Source organism: Nematolebias whitei, chromosome 14 (assembly GCF_014905685.2).
Source record: "Nematolebias whitei isolate Nwh7 chromosome 14, NemWhi1, whole genome shotgun sequence".
Lineage (NCBI taxonomy): Eukaryota > Metazoa > Chordata > Actinopteri > Cyprinodontiformes > Rivulidae > Nematolebias > Nematolebias whitei.
The window spans coordinates 982,868-994,304 of NC_056511.1; the positions used below are offsets into that span (position 1 = coordinate 982,868).

The 11,437-nt window shown below is 47.7% G+C and overlaps 1 protein-coding gene across 1 annotated transcript in view; it reads left to right on the top strand.

Moving 5' to 3' along the window:
• ik (IK cytokine) overlaps positions 1 to 11,437 on the top strand; it is a gene marked incomplete at its 3' end in the record, with an annotated part of 58,686 nt that overhangs the window by 11,487 nt on the left and 35,762 nt on the right.

Below are 11,437 nucleotides of genomic sequence, written 5' to 3' on the forward strand. Positions count from 1 at the left end.
ATTCAGTAGGTCAGTGAGATTCAGTAGGTCAGTGAGATTCAGTAGGTTAGGGAGGTTCTTTAGGTTGGTGAGGTTTTGTAGGCCTATTTCAGCAGTTTAGCTGCACATTCTTACAATTCCCGAGTTTGTTCCTTTTCTTTCATGTCAAAAGTCCAAACCAACAGATGAAGGTGAAATTTCAAAGGATACAAGGATTTTTATTGTCATTCACATCACATGTGGTACATGAGGTGGAACGAAACTATATACACAGGGTCCCAGTTACATCCAGCAAAAATACAAATTGTAAAGAAAAACGTTAATAAGATCTGAGTCATGAACTAAAAATATACTACATTCACTAAAATAAGAATACACTAAGCACTTATTACAATGTGCCCAAACAACAGCAGCACGAACATGAGTCTGTGTGAGCAGATGAGGACTAATAAACACAGCAACATGAAATAATCAGCAGCATGAGATCAGCAGCATGGATAGTCAGCAGCACACATCAATCAACTGGCATTACAGCCATTTTTTTCCCCACAGTAATTTTTCACAGTGATTATCCTGGTTAGAGAGATTCATGAGTGCAACAGCCTTGGTAGAAGCTGCTCCTCAGCCCGGTGACCCTGCACCTAATGCTACTCAGCCTTCTGCCCGAGGGGAGCGGGCCAAAAATTGTGTGATGGGTGAGTGGGGTCCTTCATGATGCAGGTGGCCCTCCTCCTGCAACCGGAGGTGTAATGTCTGCGATAGTGGGGAGGCCGATACCAATAGACCCCTGCACATTCTTCACCACTCTTTGCAGAGCTCAATAAAACAATACAAATAAACAATAAAACAGTAGTAACTCAATAAAACATTCTCATAAAAGTACAAAACGGATTCCAAAAATGTTGGGACACTAAACAAATTGTGAATAAAACCTGAATGCAATGATGTGGAGGTGCCAACATCTAATATTTTATTCAGAATAGAACACAAATCACAGATCAAAAGTTTAAACTGAGAGAATGTTTCATTTTAAGGGAAAAATCTGTTGTTTCCAATTTTCATGGCGTCAACAAATCCCAAAAAAGTTGGGACAAGTCCATTTTTACCACTGTGTGGCATCCCCCCTTCTTCTTCCAACACTCAACAGACGTCTGGGGACAGAGGAGACCAGTTTCTCCAGTTTAGAAATAGGAATTCTCTCCCATGTCTAATACAGGCCTCTAACTGTTCAATCGTCTTGGGCCTTCTTTGTCGCACCTTCCTCTTTATGATGCGCCAAATGTTCTCTATAGGTGAAAGATCTGGACTGCAGGCTGGCCATTTCAGTACCCGGATCCTTCTACGTAGCCATGATGTTGTGATTGCTGCAGAATGTGGTCTGGCATTATCGTGTTGATAAATGCAGGGTCTTCCCTGAAAGAGATGACGTCTAGATGGGAGCACATGTTGTTCTAGAACCTGAACATAGTTCTCTGCATTAATGGTGCCTTTCCAGACATGCAAGCTGCCCATGCCACAAGCGCTCATGCAACCCCATACCATCAGTGATGCAGGCTTCTGAACGGAGCGTTGATAACAACTTGGGCTATCCTTGTCCTCTCTGGTCCGGATGACATGGCGTCCCAGTGTTCCATAAAGAACTTCAAATCGCGACTCATCTGACCACAGAACAGTCTTCCATTTTGCCACACTCCATTTTAAATGACCCCTGGCCCAGTGCAAACGTCTGAGCTTGTGGAGCTTGCTTAGAAATGGCTTCCTCTTTGCACTGTAGAGTTTCAGCTGGCAACGGCGGATGGCACGGTGGATTGTGTTCACTGACAATGCTTTCTGGAAGTATTCCTGAGTCCATTCTGTTATTTCCTTGACAGTGGCATTCCTGTTTGAGGTGCAGTGACGTTTAAGGGCCCGGAGGTCACGAGCATCCAGTAGAGTTTTACGGCCTTGACCCTTACGCACAGCGATTGTTCCAGATTCTCTGAATCTTTTGATGATGTTATGCATGGTTGATGATGATAACTTAAAAGTCTTTGCTATTTTACGCTGGGTAACACCATTCTGGTATTGTTGCACTATCTTTCTGCGCAACAATGGTGGAATTGGCGATCCTCTTACCATCTTGGCTTCTGAAAGACACTGACACTCTGAGAAGCTCTTTTTATACCCAATCATGTTGTCATTTGAGCTAATTAGTGTTAATTGGTCTTCCAGCTGTTCGTTATATGCTCAATTTCCTTTTTCCAGCCACTTGTTGCTACTTGTCCCAACTTTTTTGGGATTTGTTGACACTGTGAAATTTTGAATCAACATATTTTTCCTTTAAAATGTTACATTTACTCAGATGACAGATCAAAAGTTTAATCTATGTTATATTATGAATAAAATATTGACATTTGCCATCTCCACATCATTGCATTCAGTTTTTATTCACAATTTGTTTAGTGTCCCAACTTTTTTGGAATCCGGTTTGTAGAATCAGCATTAAAACCACAGCTTCTAATAAAAATACATTTTCTGCTGAACCTCCTTACAAAGCAAGTTCACATGGGGTCAAAGGTTAGTTTGTCATCACGAACAGTTCCCAGATTTATTTTTATTGATGCAACTTCCCAACGGCACCTATTTATGAACACAGGAGCTGCAATTGAGGAGTCTTTTCTGAAATCAGTGACTGTCTCCTTTGTCCTACAAACATTTAACTTTTTAAGAAGGAAAACTCAACCATTCAGTGAAGTCCCCGACCACAGGACCAGGGTCTGGGTCATCACTGCTGAGAAGGGACAGGATGACAGTCATCAGCAAACTTTAAGATGTGACGCTGTGGGAAATGGTTGCAACATTTGTTTGTATATAAAATAAAGAGGTGAAAGATCACAGCCCTGAGGAGATTCTGTAGAGAACAGAAGCACATCAGAGAGAACAAAATCCTGGATGACCGCCAGAGGCGGTGAATGATCATTCTTGCGCATGCGCAGGTCGAGTATTTTATGCCAACATAGTCACGTGTGACACTGGTGAGTCTATATAAGCACGTGACAACGGTAGCCCAGTCCCTTAATCTTCTCAAGAAACGCAATGATTCCGAGGGACCGAGTGCTCTGGCGGTTATCCGGGATTAATAGAACCATAGTTACAGTTGTAACTTTTGTTCTATTTCATCCCTACTGACCACCAGAGGTGGTGCTTAAAGCACTGGATGACGATTGCCAACAGAGTCCTGAGGAATCACACCCACAAAGAAGAAACAAAATTAAGTATGCCCACTTTACTGAAACGAAGATGGGTGCTGTGATAAGATCCCCTCCAATGGGTGAAAGACAGCCAGGTTTTCCCTGTAGAACCTAGCAAAGGTATTTGGGGATGACCAGGAGGCTGCTGCACATATAGCCTCCAGAGTGACCTCATTCATTGCGGCCCATGACACGCTAACGCTCCTGGTGGAATGGCATCTTACCTCCACTGGAGGTCGGTGGCTCTGTAGAGTGTACGCCCATTCCACCACGTCCACAATTCAGCGTGCAAGGCGCTGCTTCGAAAGGGCCTGCCCTTTGTGAGGCCCTGCATAGCAAATAAACATATTATCAGACTGCCACAGAGATGCTGTCCGTCTGATGTACGCTTCCAGTGCCCGAACGGGGCAGAGAGACTCATCAGCCCCATCTGCATCAAAGCGAGCAAGCTGGAGAGACAGAGAGTGGGTCACAGATGAGGCCACCTTAGGGAGGAACACCTGAACCAGCCGGGTTCCTACGGGAACGGTGCTCGTGAACAGACAGCGCATGGAGTTCACCTACTCGTTTGGCCAAAGCCATGGCCAGGAGAAACGCTGTCTTTTTAGACAAGTACTCAAGGCTCACCTCCGCCAATGGCTCAAATGGAGCTGATCGCATGGCAGCGAGGACCACAGAAAGGTCCCACACAAGCACGACAAGGCGTGTGGGGGGTGCAGACGTCTGACGCCTCTCAGAAACAAGGGCACATCCTTGTTACGACCTACTGTCTCCCCATCCACCATTGTATGCCAGCAAGAGATGGCAGCGACTTAAACTTTCAGAGTGGACAGAGGCTGGCCCTGAGAAAGTAGCGCCTGAAGGAAGGTAAGAATAATAAATAACAGAAAGAGAACAGTGTACAGGGTCCTTGTGTCTAGCACAACACCATTTGCTAAAAACCTTCCACTTATGTGTGTACACCAGTCATGTGGAATGGGCCCTGGCATTATTCATTGCATGTCAAACCTACCCGTCATATTCTGAGACGGTAATGTTGGGCCCTGTAGCGGCCAAGCCCAGAGCCGGAGGCGACTGGGATCGGGGTGCAGGATCTGACTCCCCAACTGTGACAGGAGGTCTTTCCTGTGGGGACTGGTACTACATGCCGGAGGGAACCAAAGCGGGCAGTGTGTCATTTCTTGGGAAGCAAACAGGTCCATAGCTGCCTTGCCGTACCTCTCCCAAATTACCCTCACCACCTCAGGATGGAGCCTCCATTCCCCAGGTGGTAGGCATCCCCGAGGCAGAAAATCAGCCGGCCCATTCCGCACCCCTGGAATGTGGGCTGACCTCAAGCTGGCAAAGAGGGGGGCTGCCCAAAGTAAGAGCTTCTAGGTCAGCAGCACCAATGTCAACGACCGTGTTCCTCCTTGATGGTTAACATGAAAAACCACAGAAGTATTGTCGGACCGCACCAGGACATGCTTCCCGCGCAGGCCCGGGAGGATGTGTTTCAGTGCCAGCCATACAGCGTCCAGCTCAAAGGCATTGATGTGCTTCTCCCTTTGCCACGGAGAACACGTCCCTTGGGCAATCTGTCGCTGCTACAATGTGCCCCATCCTGTGGTGGATGCATCGGTACAAACAACCTCTCTCCATGATAGCAGAGAGCCCAGTGGGACACCCTTCACCATAAACACTGCAGCTCTCCACTGAGCCAGTGACGCAAGGTATTGAGGGGACACACGCAAACTCTTGCGTCTGTGCACTACACGAGTCGGATCCACCCGCAGCCTGTTGAGCCACATCTGTAGGGGCGCATAGACAACAACCCCAGAGGTACCACCCTAGAGGCAGCAGTCAGCTTGCCTAACAAGTGGAGTTACGCAATGAAGTGGGGTGCATGGCCGGGCAGAAAGGCGAACAGCATCTACAGAATCCCGCTGACACACTGTGGCAATGTGCAAGCCGCCATAGTGAGGGAGTTCATCGTGGTTCCCAGAAATGTGACCTCTTGAGAGGGAACTAGGTTGCTCTTCTGCCAGTTCACACAAAGACACAATGTGATCGAGCACTATCTGTGTCCGCAGCTGCCTGAGCTTTTGTTGGTGCACAGATCAGCCAATCGTCCGAGTAGGGCAGGATCTTCAACCCCTTGACCTGCAGAGGGTACAGGGCTGCTGCCACACACCAGGTGAACACACGAGGGAACAGAGAAAGACAGAATGGAAGAACTCTGACTTGAAAATGCTTGCCCTGAAATGCAAAGCAGAGAAACTGCCAATGGTGCTGTGCAGTCGGTACATGAAACTATGCGTCCTTCAAGTCGACCAAGGTGAACCAGTCGCCTGGGGAGACTGCATGAAGTGCATCTCTGATGCTCTAAATATGGAAAGGAATGGTTTTTAAAAACACATTCAGACTTCTCAGGCCCACAATTGGCTGTAGTCCGCCTTTCTTTTTTGGGACTAAAAAGTACTTTGAGTAAAACCCCCTTGGATCCCGCAGGGGGTCAACAGGCACTATAGCACCCTTGGCCAGCAAGGCGTCTGTTTCGTGGTTCAGTGCCTGAGCTTTCACCTGGTCGCGAATGACCGTCATTCTGGCCTGACCAGGAATGGTTAGGGCTGAGTACCGAACCTCGGTTCTTTTATGGTACCAACCAAACTCCTTTGGTCGGTGTATGTATTAAAACTTGCCACCTTTTTTGGTGTCAAGTTTCTGTGATTGGCTGTAACGTGACACGTGGTTTCAGCATGCAGGCAGGTAAAAAAAACATACATACATGGTTACACCCAGAGCCGTATAGAGCTGCCGTACAGCCGTATGTCTATGGCGCTGGTTATGCCCACAGACGGGGTTCACGTGTCTGTGTTGTGTGTGAACTAGTGTGCAGTGTGCTTCGCCAAACCGCTTCATTTTACGAGCGGAAAGTTGCTCCGTGTTTGTCTGCAAGAAAAGTGGTCCGCAGCAGCCTCCTCTCAGCGTTAAAGTCAGCCTGTGGTGTTAGAGCCTGAACGGCCTGATTCAGCATTTCCACGACCAGACTCCTCTTCATCCGAGAACTCCGAGGACGGCTCTGTGTCTGGGTTTTTGGCTGGTAAGTTTATGTTCGTTAACGTTACTGCAGCTTAATACGTGCATTGCGGTGAGTTAAACTAGAATCCATGTAACGCTAACTTAAAGATATTAGTGTGTAGCTTTATTTTATGGCTATCTATGTAGCTAGCTAAAATCAACTAACCCTAACTAAAGATCAACAGTAACAGATAAAGCTTAGCTTGTAAAAATGTGCTCATCCACCCGGTCATCTGGTTAAACAGTTCACCTAATATTCACTGTTTATGTTAAAGTTCACTTCACAGGAGCCTCTGACCCTGATGTGAGGAGGACAGACAAAAGAAAAGTTAGGTGGGGGTCACAGGACAGTCACAAACTTTGTTGTTAAAAGTTTGCTGCCTTTTTCTACAGTGGAGGCTGCATGGTGGAGGTAAGTAAGCTGTAAAGGATATTGTTGACCAGTTAAGCTTTTATCTCTCAGCCTAGATAATGATTTTTGAGCAATAATAACAACCATGTTATTGTTTATGTTTTGTGTTCTAATGTTAATTAGGGAGATAAGAGCCCTAAACCCCAGACAACCACAGAGAAGATTCAGGAAGAGACACAGAGGTACAGAAGTCTGCCATCAACCCTAACCTCAGTGAATCCAGTGACCTGGTGGTGGAATGTGAGGGACACTATGCCAATGCTATCAAACTGGCAACCATGACAGTATCTGTGTGTGCAAGCATCATCCACACCCTCAGAGCAGACATTCTCTACTGCTGGTGACACTATCAACCAGGAGCGGGCTTGTTTATGTCCAGAGAAAGCAGACATGTTGATTTTGCTGAAGAAAAACTGTTAAGTGAAAAGGTCCTCAGTGTGTAGAAGTGAGCATTAGACACTGATGTGTCACTGGTTTGCAACTGTTCTTTTGCACTGGAAATTGTTTATTTTTTATATACAAAAACTGCTTGGAATGGAAAAATACCAAAGTTAAAAAATAAAACTCAAGATTTGTACTGTAATGTGTAATGTAATTTTCCTCTTGTTAAAATTAATATTACTTACAAAATTAGTACCATAAAATGTATCGTTCAGGAACCGACACTGAAGTGAAGGTACTGGTATCGATACCAAATTTTTTAGAAAGGTACCCAGCCCTAGGAACTGGAGGGCAGCGGTGGAACTGTAGCATGTAGCCCCGAGATAGTGTTGACACAACCCATGAATTGGGCACAAGAGTAGCCCAGCGGTTGAGCTGAAACGGGGTATGTATATGTATCATGTCTATTTATGTGCTTTGCTGTGGAAGTTTTTTTTATGCCTCAAATCGTGCCCCGTCTAGGACAAGGCGTGAGAGATCTTTTTTATATGGTCTCTCCTCATGTTTTCTTCCCTTTTCTCATCTAAGCAAAAATATTAGTCTGAAGAAGAATAAAAGGGCCACGCTAATTAGCAGCAGCTTTGTGCACTGCGTCCATCTTTCAGACGACCGTACGTACATGTTCTCATTGTATCTTGGTGTAATGATGTTAAAGCTTATTCTGATTCAAAAGTGTCTCACCGCCTGCTCCCAGATGTCAATTCCGAGCTCCCTTGCCTTTAGGAGAGCGGGAGGGATGCCGGGAAGGCTGCCCGCGTTGAAAAGGAAGGGTAGCCCGACCTTTGGGCAGAGCCCATTGGCTAGGAGCAGGCCCTGCAGCAGGCCTGCCCCATGGAGGGTGTAGATGGGGCTGGATAAGTGCACGAGGAGGATGCAGAGGCACCTCCAGCAGGACGCCTTGAGTGTCTGCAATGAAGGCCAGCCAATTGCTGTCTGGTATGGATGGCCTGGGCTGAGCATTTCAAGGCCGCAAGTGCAGCAGAACCAAACAGCTCCCCAGGAACCACAGCAAGACTCATCAAGGTCCTTCTACAGGGTTCAGTCAGGGGAGACTACGCCAGCCAAACCTGGTGATGTACCTGGACAAGGGTAGATAACACGGCCAATCTCCCTTGAAAAAAGAGCTAATGCATTAAGGGAAGTGTCCATCAACCCTTGAGTAGGCGCATCCATCGCTAAGCCCTCCAAGGAGGTCGAGAGACCCAGAAACAAATGCGACAGCAAGTTACCGAGTCGCCCCAATTGAGACCCCGAGTCATAAGCTCTACAGAACAGGTCATCTGTGAAACGGCACTGAGGACGAGGACACCTGGCATTAGCCCTCAAAGCCTCATCTGGAGCCACAATGAGGGATGCTATGACGGGTTTGACAGAAGGCATATGGCCCAAGCCTAACTTGGGCATATCCAGCATGGTCACCAGGGCCCTGCCATCTGCGGTCGTTCGTGAAAGAGTCTTAGTATCCACCCAGCAGGCATGTACCTCCTTTATGTATTCAGCCGAAGGGGGAACCATAAAGGACGACCTAGCAGGAGGATGTTTAAAGAAAGCGCTGGAAGCAGCGGGTTGGCTCTGTGGAATGTCCAGCTGTAACCAAGCGAAAGCAGTTCTCAAAGCACCCACTATGGAATCGTCCTCCTCTGGCTGAGAGCAGGAGGAGGTGTGTGAACTAGCAGTCGACACACACGAGTCAGACTCAAACTGCTCTTGAAAATCAGTTCCAGATGCTGCCAGGGAGATAACATCCTCTTCAAAAGCTGAGTCCCCTGAGCCCATGTTCTATCCCAGGTCAGGGTCCCCAGTCAGACCAGCACTGCCCTTTTCCCTAAGGAACTCGAGTAGCACCTTCATCTGTTCCAGCTCAGAGGTGAGATAGACCACCTGCTCAAATAATCTCTCTGAGCTCCTGAAGCTCTTCTTGGTCCTCTTTCGCAGCTTTACAGGCTGGATGACACTCTCAAAACAGCCAAACAAGTTGCTTGCATGGACGAGGGCAGAATGGAACAATTGGGGCAGGCTGCTTCTGTCAAGGCCTCCCTCAGATGATCCAGCCCCAAACAAGGGGGGCACAGATCCTGTCCATCCTCCAACTGGAGAGGGACCAAACAGGCTCTGCAGCACTGCACATCCAGCATCTTACCGCTCACAGGACTAGAAGCATCAGGTCGAGCAGGAAACGCCACTCTTGACGCTGAAGTTGATGAGCGAAATGACCAGAGAACCCAGTTGAGCAGAAAATGCCACCAGGGGTTCTCCAGCTACATCAGATTGTGATCTACAGCTTTCGCTGGAGCGGTTTGCAGTCGAGTGCGACGATCAGTTCCTCCAAATCCGAGGCTATGGTCTTGGGCCGGAAAAGGGTAGAGTGCCCTCTCCGGGTCAGGGAGGAGGTCCTGCCACAAGTGGAAGAGTTCAAATATCTTGGGGTTTTGTTCACAAATGAGGGAAAAATGGAGCGTGAGATCGATAGGCAGATAGGTGCAGCATCTACAGTGAAGCAGGCGCTGTACATGTCTGTCGTGGTGAAGAGAGAGCTGAGTCAAAAGGCGAAGCTCTCAATTTACCGATCGATCTACGTTCCCACCCTCATCTATGGTCACGAGCTTTGGGTTGTGACTGAAAGAATGAGATCTCGGATACAAGCGGCCGAAATGAGTTTTCTCTGCAGGCTGTCTGGGCTCTCCCTTAGAGACAGGGTGAGAAGCTCGATCATCTGGGAGGGACTCAGAGTAGAGCCGCTGCTTCTCCACGTCGAGAGGAGCCAGTTGAGGTGGCTCGGGCATCTGTTTAGGATGCCTCATGAATGCCTCCCTGGTGGTGTTCAGTACACGTCCCTCCGGGAGGAGACCCAGAGGAAGACCCAGGAGATGCTGGAGGGACTATGTTTCTCGGCTGGCCTGGGAACGCCTCGGGATTCCCCCGGAGGAGCTGGACCAAGTGACTAGGGAGAGGGAAGTCTGGGCCTCCCTACTTAGGCTGCTACCCCCGCGACCTGACCCCGGATAAGCAGAAGAAAATGGATGGGTGGGTGGGTGGGTTCTCCAGCTGCTAGCTTATAAAAGCAGCCAGAAGTGCTAATGCTGCCATGGAGCCACAAGTAAAAATGCAACCCGGCTGAACTTGGCTGCAACCCGGCTGAACACGGCTGCAACTTAAAAATGGGGGGCAAGCCAAACACGGCTGCACTGTAATGAAACAAGGCAAGCAGAACATGGTTGCACAACTCCAAGAAAAATGCAAGCGCAAACATGGCCGCACTATAATGAAGCAAGGCAAGCCGAACACGACTGCACAACTCAAGAAAATGCAAGCACAAAATATGGCTGCAATGTAACAAACAGCAAGTCGACGCAGCTGTACAATATGAGAGCAAGCCCGAAAACCGCTGCAATACACGTAAAGGTGGGGTGAAGCCGAATACGGCTGCTACACCCACAAAGTATAAGCCAATACGGCTACAGAAATGAAAACAAGCAAGCACAAGCATAGCTGCAACACTTTCTGTACAGGTCCTTCTCAAAAAATTAGCATATTGTGATAAAGGTCATTATTTTCTATAATGTAACGATAAAAATGAAACTTTCATATATTTCAGATTCATTGCACACCAACTGAAATATTTCAGGTCTTTAATTGTTTTAATACTGATTATTATGGCATACAGCTCATGAAAACCCAAAATGCCTGTCCCAAAAAATTAGCATATCATGAAAAGGTTCTCTAAACAAGCTATTAACCTAACCATCTGAATTAGCGACGTAACTCTAAACACCTGCAAAAGATTCCTGAGGCTTTTGAAAACTTCCAGCCTTGTTCATTACTCAAAACCACAATCTTGGGTAAGACTGCCGACCTGACTGCTGTCCAGAAGGCCATCATTGACACCCTCAAGCAAGAGGGTAAGACACAGAAAGAAATTGCTGAACGAATAGGCTGTTCCCAGAGTGCTGTATCAAGGCACCTCAGTGGGAAGTCTGTGGGAAGGGAAAAGTGTGGCAGAAAACGCTGCACAACGAGAAGAGGTGACCGGACCCTGAGGAGGATTGTGGAGAAGGGCCGATTCCAGACCTTGGGGGACCTGCGGAAGCAGTGGACTGAGTCTGGAGTAGAAACATCCAGAGCCACCGTGCACAGGCGTGTGCAGGAAATGGGCTACAGGTGTCGCATTCCCCAGGTCAAGCCACTTTTGAACCAGAAACAGCGGCAGAAGCGCCTGACCTGGGCTACAGAGAAGCAGCACTGGACTGTTGCTCAGTGGTCCAAAGTACTTTTTCGGATGAAAGCAAATTTTGCATGTCATTCGGAAATCAAGGTG